General features: G+C 38.9%; 1 protein-coding gene across 1 annotated transcript in view; it reads right to left on the bottom strand.

The window, feature by feature from the left end:
- LOC113153160 (cadherin-22) overlaps positions 1–10,549 on the bottom strand; it is a 151,186-nt gene extending 140,637 nt beyond the window's left edge. The window contains exons 1-2 of the mRNA XM_026346637.1: positions 10,416–10,549; positions 4,651–4,924 (exon numbers count right to left, since the gene is read on the bottom strand). The gene's annotated coding sequence lies outside the window, so the exon portion shown is untranslated. The remainder of the gene's footprint in view (positions 1–4,650; positions 4,925–10,415) is intronic.
- Between the last annotated feature and the right edge of the window lie 4,581 nt (positions 10,550–15,130).

Below are 15,130 nucleotides of genomic sequence, written 5' to 3'. Positions count from 1 at the left end.
AGCTGCAGAACGTAGTTTGACTATCTGGATCACATCACCAGAGATGGAAGCCTCCAGTAAAACCATGCACATTAGGTAGGAAACAGAGCAACTAAGCAACCAAGCATGAAATGCCACATTCAACCATCAACCACACTGTCAAACAGTATGCTTTCAGTTAGAGTATATACCAAGCTATAGAAACACACCTCATGTATGTTTGTACTTCTGATCCTCAACCACTGACATAAATATCTACTACACTGCTGCCGTACAGTGCAGGTATCTCCTAGTGCTTCTGATGCTATCAATTCTGTTTTTTTTAAAATTGAACCATATCATAATTTCTTTATTTCAGTGCAGTGCTTAGTGTTATGATGCAAAAAGGATTTCTACATCTGAGCAATTGCATTAGTCTGTCTAGAAGTCTCTTTTTCAATTCACCGTCCAAAGGTCTTTTGATGATTTCATGTACTGCACGTTTGAAAGCATGTATTCAGTTTTTTTTTTTTTTTGAACCCTCCATTCAATGGCACTGCTTTGGATACAAATAGCCAAAAAGACCGATCCCACATTAATGTGGACAGATGAACACAGCAGCTGTCTGAATCTTTATAATGTCCTTTCCTCCCCCCCTTCTGGTTGCTTAGTTCTTTGTTATGTTGGTTACACTGGAAATCACAGTTTTACAGTGCCTATAACCTTTGAGCAGTAAAACATTCTCACAGTTTTTTTTTTTTTTTTTCTGGTTTAAAATTATCATTAAGAGAAAACCTTTGAGCTGCTTTCAAATGGAAATCCAAAATCATCAAAGCACCCTGACACAGCAGATGAACATACAAAAATAAGCTGGGGATGTAATAGTGTTGACATGGTTCTATTTAAACCACCTAAATGGACTGAGATTTTTTCAATTTGTCAGTGACCTATAGGGATCTGACGTTCATCATGCTTGTTTAGACTTTACACTGATTTTAGACAACATAAAACTACAACAAGCACCAAAATGTTTGTTTTCTTTCTTTCTTTTTTAGAAATATTTAAAAGGATTTGAAATGTTGCATTTATTTTAAAAGGCTTAAGAAATAGGATTATGTGTTAGATGAGAAGTTCAATAAAACTGTCATGTCTGCATGCTAATGTTAAAAATGCTGTAAGAAGGTTGAAACAGCTAGCCTAGCTATCTTCTACCCAGCACATCTAAATTTAGCTGATCGGCACATTACTAGTAATCAACACATCATTAGTTTCTAAGATGAATTCTTCATAAAAACACAACTTTTAAAATGAGATATGATGTGTTAATTGATAACATTGAGGGATAGCGGTAGGCATATTTTTCACCTTTCTGCTCTCATTCTACTGCCTGCTGCCTATAGCTATATATTTATCAGGCAGACATGAGAGTGGTTTCAGTTTTCTGTAGATATGAAAGTAAATCCAAGCATATTTCATAAAATGTCAAACAGAAATGTTCTATGTAACTTGACTGACGTAATAAAACACGATGAAGACAATACTGTGAACAATGGACTCCAGGACAGGAGCTGGCTAGCCTGCCCCAATCCATCTTCACAGCAATTTAATCTCTAACAGAGCTACAACAATGGAAATGCAGCAATGTATTAGCAGTACGTTTCATCTCAAGTAAAAGCATCAAAAACTAGCCGAGTTTCCTTAGTAAAGCCAAAGTATTGTTGGATCAAAGTGTTGCCTGTAACCCTCTCTGTGAAATCACAGAGGCTGTCTGCAGCCCTCAGCTCTCTGTCTCCTGCTACCTAGCGATTCCATCACAGAGCTCAAGAGTTAATATGGTTGATGCAGTCCCCTGCCCAGAGGGAGTAATGAAGTGACTAAGGGTTGACTGTCCCTGACCGGCTATAAGACAGCAGGTGTGACAGTGAGGAGTGTGACTGTGAAAACGTGTGTAGAGCCATACGTGTGTGTTGCTTTCTGAAAATGACCCAGGCACCTAACCACAGGTCCAGATCAATTAGTTGGCCTAATCGGTTCCCTTTCTGTTAGCCATAAAGTTCCCCTGGTTTACCCCTCTATCAGTCATCTTTACTGCCACACCACTGCCATCTATCAGCCTCCTTTCCTCTTTCTCCCACTCCTTCTCCCTTATCTCTCTCTTTATCTGTCTATCCAAGCCATCTGTCCTTTAACACTACATTTATGCTCGAGCTAGGTAAGCGGTAATCAATGTCTCACAACGGTGAACTGCTTCATTTAAACGATTTTAAAGGAAGGTTGTGTGTGTGTGTGACAAAGAGAAAGAAATAGAAAGACAGCGAGTGGTAGTGGGTAGCGATAGCGGGAAAAAGCCGAGACAAAGAGACGAGAGATAGAACTTTTACTGTATGAACACACATCAGCACTTATAAAGTTTTGTATGTAAGCTTCTATTTTTGTGTTCTGTATGGTTTGTATGTGTGCGTGTGTGTGCGCGTGTGTGAAATGTGTGAAAATGCCTGCCTGGAATTGGCACTGGCTGCAGAAGCTCATAGTAATGCATTCACTTTTGGTACATAAATCACAATCAGCTCATTCTGCCATCTGGGTTACTGCTACATGGCCCTTGTAATGTACATGCTGGTTAGACCACCGGCTGAAAGGAGGAGTCCGGTATACAAAGCAGATATGTGGCTATAATTGGTGGTAAGGTGGCAAATTTATTCCATTTCCTTTTTTATTTCCTGCTGAGAAAAGGTTTTATATTCAGTATCAGCCATCAGCTAAGCAGTGTGTTGTGTGTACACACATGTATCCGTCACTCAGCTGATTAAAAAATGGTTTTAGAGCCTTAAAACACACCCATACTCTTATGGCATTTGCACAGTGTTACAGACATGTGACTAAATATGGAAAACTGACTGGCATGGCAGAAATGAAGAAAGCATCCTGATTAATGATTAATATGATGACCGATTCCTTGACTGTTAAGGATGGACTTACTCATATGGACGTATTTCAGGAAAAAAAATCACCCTTAACACCGTTTATAATTATTACAATAAACTACACTACATGTAAGAACAATACATTCTTTATGTTATAGAAAACCTCAAAGCATTTTAGTTTAACTGAATGCTACACAAACCAATTTTCAGGATATCATATAACCTGCCAAATCAATAAAGGTCACGGTCCTCACCTAGCAGCCTTTGACTGATTACTGAACAAATCAGTATGTAATTGGAATAAAAGTCATTGATTGCCTATTGGGGCAGGAGGCCTTTCTCACATGTTCACAAACACTAAATAGCTCAGGATAAATAGTACAATGAGGCACATCAGTGGTCTCACAAACACGCTATTCCCCCACGTACAGACAGACAAGCAGAAGACATAATGAGAACCTGAGATTGCATTTGTCTGTCTCACAGTGACTGTTTTATGAGTAAAACTGAGATGATATCTAAATGTCACATCAAATTTGAGTGGTACAATTACATAAATCAACATAAAAGAAGTCTTAGGTGACAAAGCACAACGAAAGGCTGTGGAGAAGCAGAGAAACAAAATGCAAAGTAACTGACTGGTGAGAAATGCATGTTGCACAAATGTTTGATATTGACCAGAAAAAGGTGTATAACAGCATAAAATGACTGTATCTATAAAGATCTATGTCAAGTAATTAAAGTATATAACTGACAGTTATATGAAAGTGTGTGCAACAGTAATAGGTGTAATGTCAAAAAGAGAAAGGTTCTGCATCATTTAGTCTCCGTAACATTTTTATTTACAACAACCATATATGTGAAAGATGCAGCTTTTACCACAAAGCCGGATGCACGCGAACTGGTAATGGTCAGCTTTTAAGTCTGCATTTAGACATTCAACAGCATGGCTTTAGTGCACAGTGGCACACATCCAACTTCCCCAAATGCATCCTGTTGGCGCATCAAGTGGCTGCAGTCCTCGGAAACGCATCCCACTGTGCAGGAGGTTCGTGCAGTCGTGTTACACCCCTCTGATTTATGAAAGTCGGCGGTGTTGCTGCTTTTACACTTACAATTAGGCTGGGCTGCATATTTACGCATCTGTGGACTCTTGGTAACAGGTACCTATCTACAATTTCCACAGCCGTGCCACACGAAATATATGAACACGCCACTACTGGTACCAAATCTTGCTGTGGAGATTTGCAATTTTCTCCACAATATATTAATGCGAAACACTTATCAATGTGCAGTCATGTCACAGCGTGTGTAAGCTGTCGGACACCATTTCCCATCTTATTAGAAAATCGTTCCAATCATCCCGTTTACTGTATAAATCGTTCAATATGATCGGAATCACGACCGCGCTCCTGCGCAGCGCTAATCACCTACTGCACTAACGCGCCGTTAATTGGGTTCCAAGTGGCAACAAGTTAGGTAGAGATGCTCTGTCTTTAAGTGAAGATGAAAAAAAGCTTCAGAAAAAAAAAAATGCACAAGACAGCATTCTGCCTCTTTATAGACACACGCGCACTCACAAAAATGCAAGCACACAAAAATCACTCTGTATGCATTTTTGCAATTTCCGTCTATTGCAGTACAAACAAAACTCCCACGGTGCAATGTCGGAAAGCATTATGCAAGTCAAGTTGAGTTGTATGTTGCAAGAGCAAGCCACTACACACTGAAGTTTAGCATTGAATTAAAACCCCACTCAAAGTCTTACCTTTGTTCTCGTGTGTCGGGAACAAATATCTTGGCCGTGACAAGTTGCAGAGAGATGACGTGTGACGGGTTTTAAACTTGGTGCTTCTCCAGGAATAAAAAGATATAGGATCCCCTGCGTGCTGAAAATCTGAGGGACAGACGCTCTGTGCACCCTGTCTGTCACCGCGCTGCGCGTCTGGAGTGTCCGTTCCGACAAGCGCAGGGAGAGGGACAGCCAAAGCCGCTCTCGGAACAGCGCGGTGCGGTAAGCCCCTGGTGGTGATGGAGCGAACCTGCACACGAACAAGTAGTGGAGAGAGGGGGAGAGAGAGAAGGAGATCACTGGTGCAACCAATAAAATCAGTAATGAGAGAAGCATTTCGTTTTGACATAGCTCCTTTGCATCCTCTGTGGTACTTCTACATACACAGTACATTTGGTGGATGACATAAAGATGTGCATCTGTCAGCGTAAACTAATGAATTTAAACTACACTCTTATAATGGTGACTTCATGATATGACAATTGTGGATTACACATTACAATCACAGCCCACAGAGAGGAAATACTAACATGTGATTCTGTATTCTGAGAGAAGGGAAAAATAAACTGAATTCATAACTTTCAGAGCTAGAGGCATTTGTAGCAAGGGCAAATAAGTTGTTCACATCACTTGCATTCCTAAACTCCATAATGCAACTTTATTCCTTGGTGAAGCGCCAACTCAAATGTGAAAATTGTGATTTTTTTGTGCAGTGTTGTATGTAAATTATTGATTCTCATCAGTGCAGTGAGAGAGAAAAAAAAAAAAGAGGCCACCATTGTTTTGAGCTGCAGCTGAGAAATACAGTGCCATTTTTTATTACCTGCATGAGTGGTAGAAAACAACAGTAAAAAGGAAATACTTGAGCACAATGGACCGTGATGAAGTCCGGAGGAGGTATTCAGATGAATTTTCTTTGGGTATTTGAGAAGGTGAAAATGTCAAGTATGCCTGCTTCCTTGAAGTGGTTCACCTGCAAATTAGAGTGTGTGTGCATGTGTGACTGGGAAATATTCAATGAGGGACCAGGGAAAAGAATGTAACAGAAGGAGAAAGACTGAGACGCAGACAGGAAGACTGGTTTCCACTGCAGATTACCCACTATCACAACCAGTCGGAGTCTCTCTGAGGCTCAGTCAGCAAGGTCGTGGAGGTTAGCAAGCTGATGTACCAACAAGGATTTTAAAAGCCGGTGTGCAGAGGCTGTTCACAGAGAGGTACTGAAGAGAGGAAGCGAGCTTCTGAGAGAGTGAAAGAGGAGGCGTTAGAGGGAGTCAGAGATGAGCAGAGAAAGAGAGGGAGAGAGGGAAAGAAGCAGGTTATATTTGTTCTCATGTTAATGCTAAATAAGGACTTTATGACTGGCAGGTCACAAATTGATGGTTCAACTACCAGATGCTCAGGCAAGACATTACACATAGGCGCTGTATGGAACATTTAAAGAGTTTGCTATTAAACAGATTCTGCATAATAGTGTAAGCATTTATTTAACACTGCTGAATGTTATCAGATGAATTTAAGACAAAAGAATTGATCCACACCACTGTATTGGCTGATACACACAGCTGATTGGCATTTAACTCGATATATCTTGCCACAGTGTCAAACATCCCTTCACTGTCACGGTTTGTCTCTATGAGCTGGTCATATTTTATTTTTTTTATTTTTTTTGTCTGTCTCTTGTGGATCTCTGATGAATGGCTACAAAAATGATTCCCAGCCATAGCCTAAACACTAAGCTATGATTACAAATGTATTTGTTTTCACTGAAACTGAAAATGTTGAGTTAATAAGCGAAACCAAGCCTTTGTCTCTTAATCATCTTCAGCCTATAGCTCAACCTTTAAATTATGCGTCAGGATACTTGCTGTCACTGGTCATTTTCCATAGCCAGCTCTTGGGGGTGTAGGTGCTGACTAAGGATATGTTTCTTGAATATTACATTTTTCCACAGCAGCGAGGTGTTGAAACACTGCCCATGCCTATCGCTCAAGCCCATAATGGGAACCGGAGACCAGCAAACAAACATAAATATCAGTGGATGTAGTACTGTAAGACGCAGCCAGCAGCAGATCAATATACTGAGTAGGGGAAAGTAGAGGACTGGGGGTAGGGGAGATTTGGGGGGGCAGGGTAAAACGTCTTGGTGGTGTTACCAGGATGTTTTGCCAGATGTACATTGTGTTTCTCATATCGAAATGATGGCACTACTCAAAGGAGAAGCAGTCTATTTTTGACCAATCAAAGATTAGTGTTCCCTGTCATAGTGTTATTATGTATCGAAGGCATCACTTCTCTTTATTCTATCATTTTCTTGCACCACCAATATCACTTTTACCCTATTCTTAAACCAAAAGCCCAGAGACATACCCTATTGAGTCATATTTTCTGTATTTAAGCAAAATCCGTCGGTGTAAAACTCCTCTCAGCGCTACAATATAAATCAAATTGGCATAATTACACATGCAATACAGTTTAGCCACTTGCACTACTGTACTGTCACACTGTGTTGTAACAGCAGGCTCAGTAGTTTAAAATGTTGTGAACTGCTGTTTATGGCCCTCTGCCCAAATCAGCGCCTTGGACAAATACTCATTCCCACTGACTGTAGAGTCTGTGCTCATTTCCAAACAGCAGGCTGTAAGAGACTCTCAGAGAGACCTGCTTCAAAGCTGATCCAAAATCAGAACCATGGACAGCTCCTCGTTTACAAACAGCAGGCTGGGAGAAACCGTAGGAAAACGCAGCTTCAGAGCCGATTCCAAATCAGCACCACGGACAGCTCCTCACATAGCTACACGCTGCTCATTTTCAAGCTGCAGGCTATGAAGATTGTGAAAGGACTGCTTCAAAGCTGATCATCTGATCAAAATCAGCTCCATGATCAGCTCCTCACATTCAGACTGTGGGTCAAGGTGCATCCGAGATGGATTATAGACAATTCCTAATATCCCTGTGACAGGACACGTTATGCCCAATGACAGCTAGCACAAGCTCTGGCACTCCCGTGAACCTTAAGAGGACAAGCATTTAGAATGATGGACAATTTCGACTTATATAATAAAAAGCTTCTAAGTGGATTCCAAATCAGCAACATGGACAAGTCATCAGTCCTTAGACTGGATAAGTTACTCAAACATCAATCAACTAAACTGAATATATTCTCTTAACAAATAATAGTTGCAGTAAGATTCATCTATGTTGTCACAGGTCTAGATGAAGGCACCAGTGTTTGGAAACTGACATTACAACTCTCAAATGTCAATGGAATAGCAATAATATTACACAGAAACTGGTTAGAAGGCAAAATCTTCCATGAATATAATGGAAAAAAACACAAATGCTAAAAGCAAATATATAAATTGAATAAATGCATTAGTGTAGAAAAAGGAACCAAGGACAATTAGGACGTTTACTTAAACAAAGCTTGCCAAGACTCAGAAATGAGCAATATTACTTACAGCACACCACCATACACACACACTCCACATTCCCTCCCCCAATAAGAATTTGTCTGTGCCCTATGTCAAATTAGGACGTTTGACTCATTGAAGCTGGCCATTGGAGAACCACTTCAGTTCAATTTAATTCAATACAATAAATGTTATTTATCCCTGCGGGCCAGTTTTTATGGTGGATAAAAATACGTTAAAACAAAACACATCATGAATATCAAAAGTTACAAATTCACGAAATACTGTAACAAAAACAGAATCTTACAACTACTGACATAAGTAAGTTATTTTCAGTACAGTCTTCAAACGGTACCAACACAATTATCTGTAAACTCCAACAGTGAGAGATAGATAAATAAGATGCTCAGCCACACACTAGGAACAAAGGCTATTTAGCCCTGCAGGACAAATAAAAAACAGGGCTGCTATTATCAAGCATTAGTAAAGGCGTCAGATATCATGATAAATTAAAACACTGCAGCTCATACAAAGTAGAGCAAAAGCAACCTGGAGCTTCAGTGCATCTCCTTTGTCTCGCTTTCTATCAGATCTATCTATAGTTGTACTGGAGTATTTTCATAGCTATGTCAAAGTGAGCTGCAGGCCTTAGGTTAAAATCAACACACCTGCCAGACATACCGCTCTTAGTTTTGAGAGATCAGAGGAGCAACCGGAGGGCCAAATCAATAGTGCATCATCCGTGTTTTATGAGAAAAGAAAATGTCACGCATTGGAAAGAACACACTTTAGTCATTAAGTGGATTTGTTGACGAATTTAATATAAACAATCACAACCAAGGAGAACATTTAAAGCATAAAAAAGGGGGTCACAGATTTACTGTTCTTTAAAATAGCATCAAATAAAATGAGGATCTGTAGCATTACAGGCCACAGGTAACACACAAAGCCAAAACCTTCACTGAAAAAAAAAAAAAAAAAAAAACACAATCAGTTAAATAGTTCTTAAGTTGTAGAGATGTGAAGATGACAAAAGAATCACAGTATCCATTCAATGGTAATAAGTTCAAACGTCTGCGTTCGCCTGATATTAATAAATGTTGACCACAAATCAATTCTATTAATTCATATGAAGCAAAACTGTCCCCGGGTTTGTTCAGGCTGCAGGCAGGCCCAGTTATCTCATCCATTTGACAGACATCTGAAGTATATCAGCGCCTATCGCTCTGCAGCATGTGGGTAGAAAAGACTTTCTGATATCACCGAGACTCCTGTAGCCCACAGCTAGATCACAGTCCCCCAGCAGGGGTTGTAAAGTACCACGACTTGATAATCTGTGTTGATTTGATCCTATCTTCTTTCAGCCAGTGGGATCTCCTTCAAAGAATCGCTGCCAGTTGAAACTATCTGGATATTCTGAGTCACTGCAGCTCTTTCACATCCATTCATTCTCACAAACAACACAGGAGCATAATTGCACAATTGGAACAATGCTCTGCAGCCCAATCAGAGGAAACGAGAGAACGGGCGAATACATCTGCATCATCAACAGGGATGAGATGAGCGAGATGCAGTTCACCTCATCATATTTAATTTTAGCTCGCCACACATTGTGGAGGAGAAACTAGGTGTGGCTTAATGCTAAGCAGTCCTAAAAATAGTCTCATATTTACCACATTAATCTTTTGCTGTGCTCTTCAGAGACATTATATTGGGAGGTAAAATCTAGTTATTTTCCCAAAGAGAGTTTCTTTAGTCGTGTAATATCACCAAGGCATTGCATTTCATTGTGCATGTGTGTGAAGGGTAGGGCTCGTTCGTAACACAGAGGCAATTTATTGCATACTCGTTTATTTTACTGAGATCTGAAGAATGTGTGAGGAGGAAATATAAGCACTTTGTGTTCATAACACAATTCTACTGTAGAGCCACACCTCACAAATGGAGGAAGAGCAATATTCCACCACACTCGTATATTAAACTTGTGCCTACAGTTAGGAATTTATATACGAAGATCACATACAAGTAGATCTATATTGAATTTCTGCTGCTTCTACTTCTTAAATTTGCCTTGTACTTTGAGTGAATGTTGTTACGTCTCAGCAAGTAGGACGAGTCTTTGCAAATTTGTGAACATTAGCCATCACCGAGTAGCAACAATTCAAGGCTGTGAGCCTGAATTTGAAAGATGCTCTTATTAAAGTAGCTGTTTAAATATATACCGAAACAATCACAGCACAAGCCTGTCAATCACATCAACTTAACCTGAGATAACATGGGCTGGAGTTATTTTCTTTAAAAAAAACAAAAACTCAAGGCAAAACTCACACATTTCAGAAGAGCACAGGGAGAACCAGAAGGGGAAGCAAGGTACAAATACACCAGGGCAGGTAAGGGCAAGTCTAGGAACAAACGAGGTCGATTACAAACTAACTGCAAGACTAAAGAACTGTTTTGTTTTATTATTTTTTTTAAACTGCCGAAATGATGAGATCTGAGTGGAGCTTAAGAAGGGAGGCCGGTCCACAGGTGAAACTGATCTGGTGATTGAGGTGAGTAAGCAGAGGGAGTCAACAGGTGGAGCTGATCATGGTAATTGTGAGAGGGAGACATAGAGGGCAGGGACAGAAAAAATAAACTAACAGGGGAAAAGTCAGCCAGGAATTGTAACACTCATTTGCTTTTTTTATTTAGTTTTGCTTAGTTTTCTTTTTCCAGCGATGATCACTGTGGCTTAATTTCAGGTGCTCTTAAATCATTGCATTATCTACACATTCAGGAATGAAATCCACTTCATCCTATGCACACACATAGCACAGTCTGTAGTAAATAAAAATATAAATTATATAAACAAACGGATGTATCTGCATTGACTCAACCTCTGTTTTGATCTTCTTCAATCATCAACTAATGACAGTTGAGTCATTAGTTTTGAATCATCTATCTTGAAGAACGTAAAACACAGATGTCCATTAACATGGTACACTCATCTTTTATCTGGTGTCTACGAAATATATCACAGTGTTCCTTTCTGAGGAAAACCCATTCATTATACATAGTGCTGTATTTGTTCCCACAAAGTACTATTATGAGGTCCTAATATGTCTCAGTGTTCAGCACTGGCTACAGGGTATATTGTGGGATAGGTGAAAGGTTCTTGAATTTGTCTGTCACAACCTGCTGACTCCTCCCATCAGAGGGTCTTTTAGGTCCAGTTCTTGCCTACAGGGATTGTTCTGGAAATGCTGGTCCAGCTACTCGTCTCTGTAACCCAGAACTGGCTGCCCTGACATTTTGCATTCCTCAAGACAACTAATCTAAATGGTAATCCCCCGTTGTCTTGAATGATGTAAACTGCTGACTTTGAACAAATATCACTCACACAAAAAAAAAATAAAAAAATAATATATATATATATATATACACATATACATTCACATATATATATATATACTTTCACGTTACCTTCTACCTGTTGGGAAAAAAAAAATCCTTAGCACTACCACTGTAGTGACAGGGCCTCCACTGTGTGTCCTCTGTGTTACAGGGGTGGAAGTGCTTGATTTGTCACAAGGTCATACAGAGCTCTGATTGACATGCACGACTACTGCCTTCGCCACGGAGGGGACTGTTTTGGCAGCACCTCCCTCTCTGCGCACCTCAGACTGCAATCAGTCATTCACGAGTTTGCTGCCATGCGACAGCCTGACACAAGCAGCTAACCTGATAGATTGACCAGAGGAGGGATGGAGAGATTTTTTAAAATGTACCAAACTGACTAAACAGTCACGTTGCTCAGGACGTTCCCATGAGAGATGAACATAAGAACTACAGTGAGACGTGAACATTTTTTTTAACGGTTTAGAATTTCCTCTATTCCTGCAAAACTATGACCTAAAACATGATCCAATTTTTAAATGTTAAAACTACATAAAGGGAATCGAATGGTACAAAAACTTTAGACTTATTCATTTAATTATAGTGGAAAATATTTAAACTGTTGTATGTGGCAATAACATAACAACATATGCACTTAGCAACTTGTGTGAGCCCTCTTTTACAAAAATAACTTTAACTTAAGATTTTTGGTAACTGTTTATCACTCGACACACTGACTTTTGGGGGGCGGCTTCAAATAAGGGATACTGATTTGATTCTCACAGCAATTCTATAAGTTTAGGATCATTCAACCATTCCAAAGCACTAAATTCCTTCTGTTTTAGTCATTGTTGGTAGAAAGATCTGTGTATTTAGGGTTTCTTTTAGTTTTAGGATTTTGGCATAGGTTTAGAAACTTTCTGATGCTACCATACATGGAAGAGAGTTGTTTTTCAAAACTGTTCAGCTTCACAAGTTTTTGTATTAAACACATACTGGCCTTGGGCACAATTAATTGCATAATTCACAAAATAAAATAATAGTTTGTCACTCATCCTTAATGTTATCCAGCAAAACCTTTTTGTTCAGCAAGGTCTTTGAGTCTCCGTTGCTGAGACTTGTGCCACCATCTAAACAATGGAGTTATAGTTACTGGAATTTTGTTTTTGGTACTGAAAAGCACACAAAAATGACGCTGTTTTTCTTCTATTTTGTCTATTTAGAAAAACAAATATTACAGATGGCAATTCAGAGACCTTACTGTGAACAGTATTCTTTTCTAAAGTATATCCATCAATTTCTAATTGCAAGGTCTATTGACTGAGAGGACTGTTGAACAGGAACATGTTTGTGTAACAAGACATTGCTGATGAGTTTTGCAGTGTAAGTGCTTGATGAGTACCACAACTCATTTTATTTCTATTGTATCTCACAGTGGTAGGAGACTCAGTGTGGATAAATGTCAACACCCAGCCACCAAACTATGGGTAAAAAGTAAATCACTTCTTTGTTGTTTGTCCAAGGTTTGTTTTTTTTTTATTTTTATATGTCTATGGTACACAGTATGTATAGACTATAGACAAATAGCATTAATTTATATATACAGGAAAGTGCTGTTCTTAACTTTTTTCTTAATATGTTTTCCTTCGATGTGAACACATAAACATTGTACATGCAGTACATGAGCATCAAATAGCATTTTGTACCTTTGTCGTTAAGACCCTAGAGCCACTAGCCACCTCCCATCTGTAATTGTGAAATGTGGCATAAAAAGTCATTACACAAACTGAGACATTACCTCTTTTCCAAGGGTTTAGAACATTTGCATGAAATTACATATATGCTAGAGAAAATGATGGCAAGGCAGTTTTTACATTTCACTTCCAGCGACTCATGCTTCAGTATTATATGGCAATTACAGACACAGTACACCTCTATTGGCTTAGCCATAAACTGTAATTCTCACATAGTAGTGATTAATTTGATTTCTGAAGCTTTCAGGAAAGCTTGGCTACATAGTTTTGTTTTGTTTAGTTTTTTGTAAGAAAAGAAAATCAACTTCAAAAGCAGGAAAATTCCATATTGACTTAAACCAATGAACATTTTCGTTTCCAGAATCACTATGACATTTCTAAATAATGGTAATCAAACGCAACAATTACAGATCCTTTATATATACGGTGGCAAAAAGTATGTGACCTTTTGAAATTTTGGGGTTTTCTGAATGAATTTGTTATAAAAAGTGATCTGATCTTCATCTAAGTCAAGAGTATTGTTTTCAGCTAACATGAAAAAGCTAAGGGTGACTAATAACAACAACTACAATAATAAGAAAGTGTCTATTTTGGTTTGAGGGAACTGCATGTTTATTTTTTGTTTTTTTTTGTTTTTTTATTAGACATAAAGAATATTTTTGTATTGCTTTGCAGAGGTGGTTACAAGTAGTTAAGCATATCACAATACCTGTCACAGTTGAATGCATTTGCTGTTGTTGCATTCACACCATCCACAGCACCAGCAAGAGCATAGCATCCTTATTTACTTTACTAGGTCCTCATCTGCAAGATAGAAACAGGGAGGAATGCATGTCCCAACACCTTGTGCTATCCCTGAAGCCCAAACAATGGTTACTGTGTGCAGCTTGCATAGTAATACTCCCACTCTGTTAATGTATTTGACCTCAGTTACAGTACTTACTACTGTGTGTTTCATTGATAGTCAGTGTTTGAAGATAGAAAAAGCAAGGACTCTTGCAGAAGTTGTAATGTTGAATGCACTACACTATCTGACCTCAATTACTTTCCCCATTGAAAAGATAAGACCCGTTAGACTGTTCTACTTCCTTTGAACACAGTATAGGAAATTATGAGTTAAGTTCTTTGTATTCATCTTCATCTGCATGTTTTAGCACATTGTTTGTAAGCGTGTAGCTATTTTTCTATGTTTAAATACAGCACAGTAAACATACATGTAATACACATGTCTTGTGGATCACTAGATTTAATGGAAAGGATGAAGCTGATGATATATAATTACCTGCTGGTATAAAATAGACAATAAATAGCCAAAAACAGCCTAGATTGTATGTACAATCTAGGCAAACTCTGATATAAAACACTTTTCTGTGCATCTAGAACCATCTAAAAAAAATATAATGCCTCCAGCCACAGCTATCGCTGGTCCAAAGGCATAAATACAAGCCACACTGTGGCACGATGGTGATATATTCCATCATTAATACCAACAGAGGCACTGTAGTTTATACTGAGTTGATTCCACATGCATTACTCACAGTGTATGCTAAACATCAGTACCACTTTGCACAGTTTTTTTTTTTTTTTTTTATATTTTGGTTGTCAGAAAGGCCGAGCTTTGTTGGTTATCATAAGATTTGTTGATAACAAAGACATAGAATAATGCAAGAGTTGTGCTTTAACACTTCCAATTATGGTTATCCTATAAAAGTGAAACAATCACAGCAGGTGATTGTTGCAATGGTGATTTTGAGAGAATAGGTGGTGCTTTGGTCAGGGTTAGGAAAAATAGTGTCCGTGTAGCAGCAGGATAGGTAAGATTGTCACCCTCCATTTGGGAGATAGCGGTTCAAATCCTGGCTGTGGCCTACCTCCATTATGGGTTCTTAGACCACCTAACGCTTACCCTGC

This window comes from Anabas testudineus, chromosome 5, assembly GCF_900324465.2.
Source record: "Anabas testudineus chromosome 5, fAnaTes1.2, whole genome shotgun sequence".
Classification (NCBI taxonomy): Eukaryota; Metazoa; Chordata; class Actinopteri; order Anabantiformes; family Anabantidae; genus Anabas; species Anabas testudineus.
Note: the sequence above shows the minus strand (reverse complement) of the source record. Positions and strands in the feature narration are given on the sequence as shown.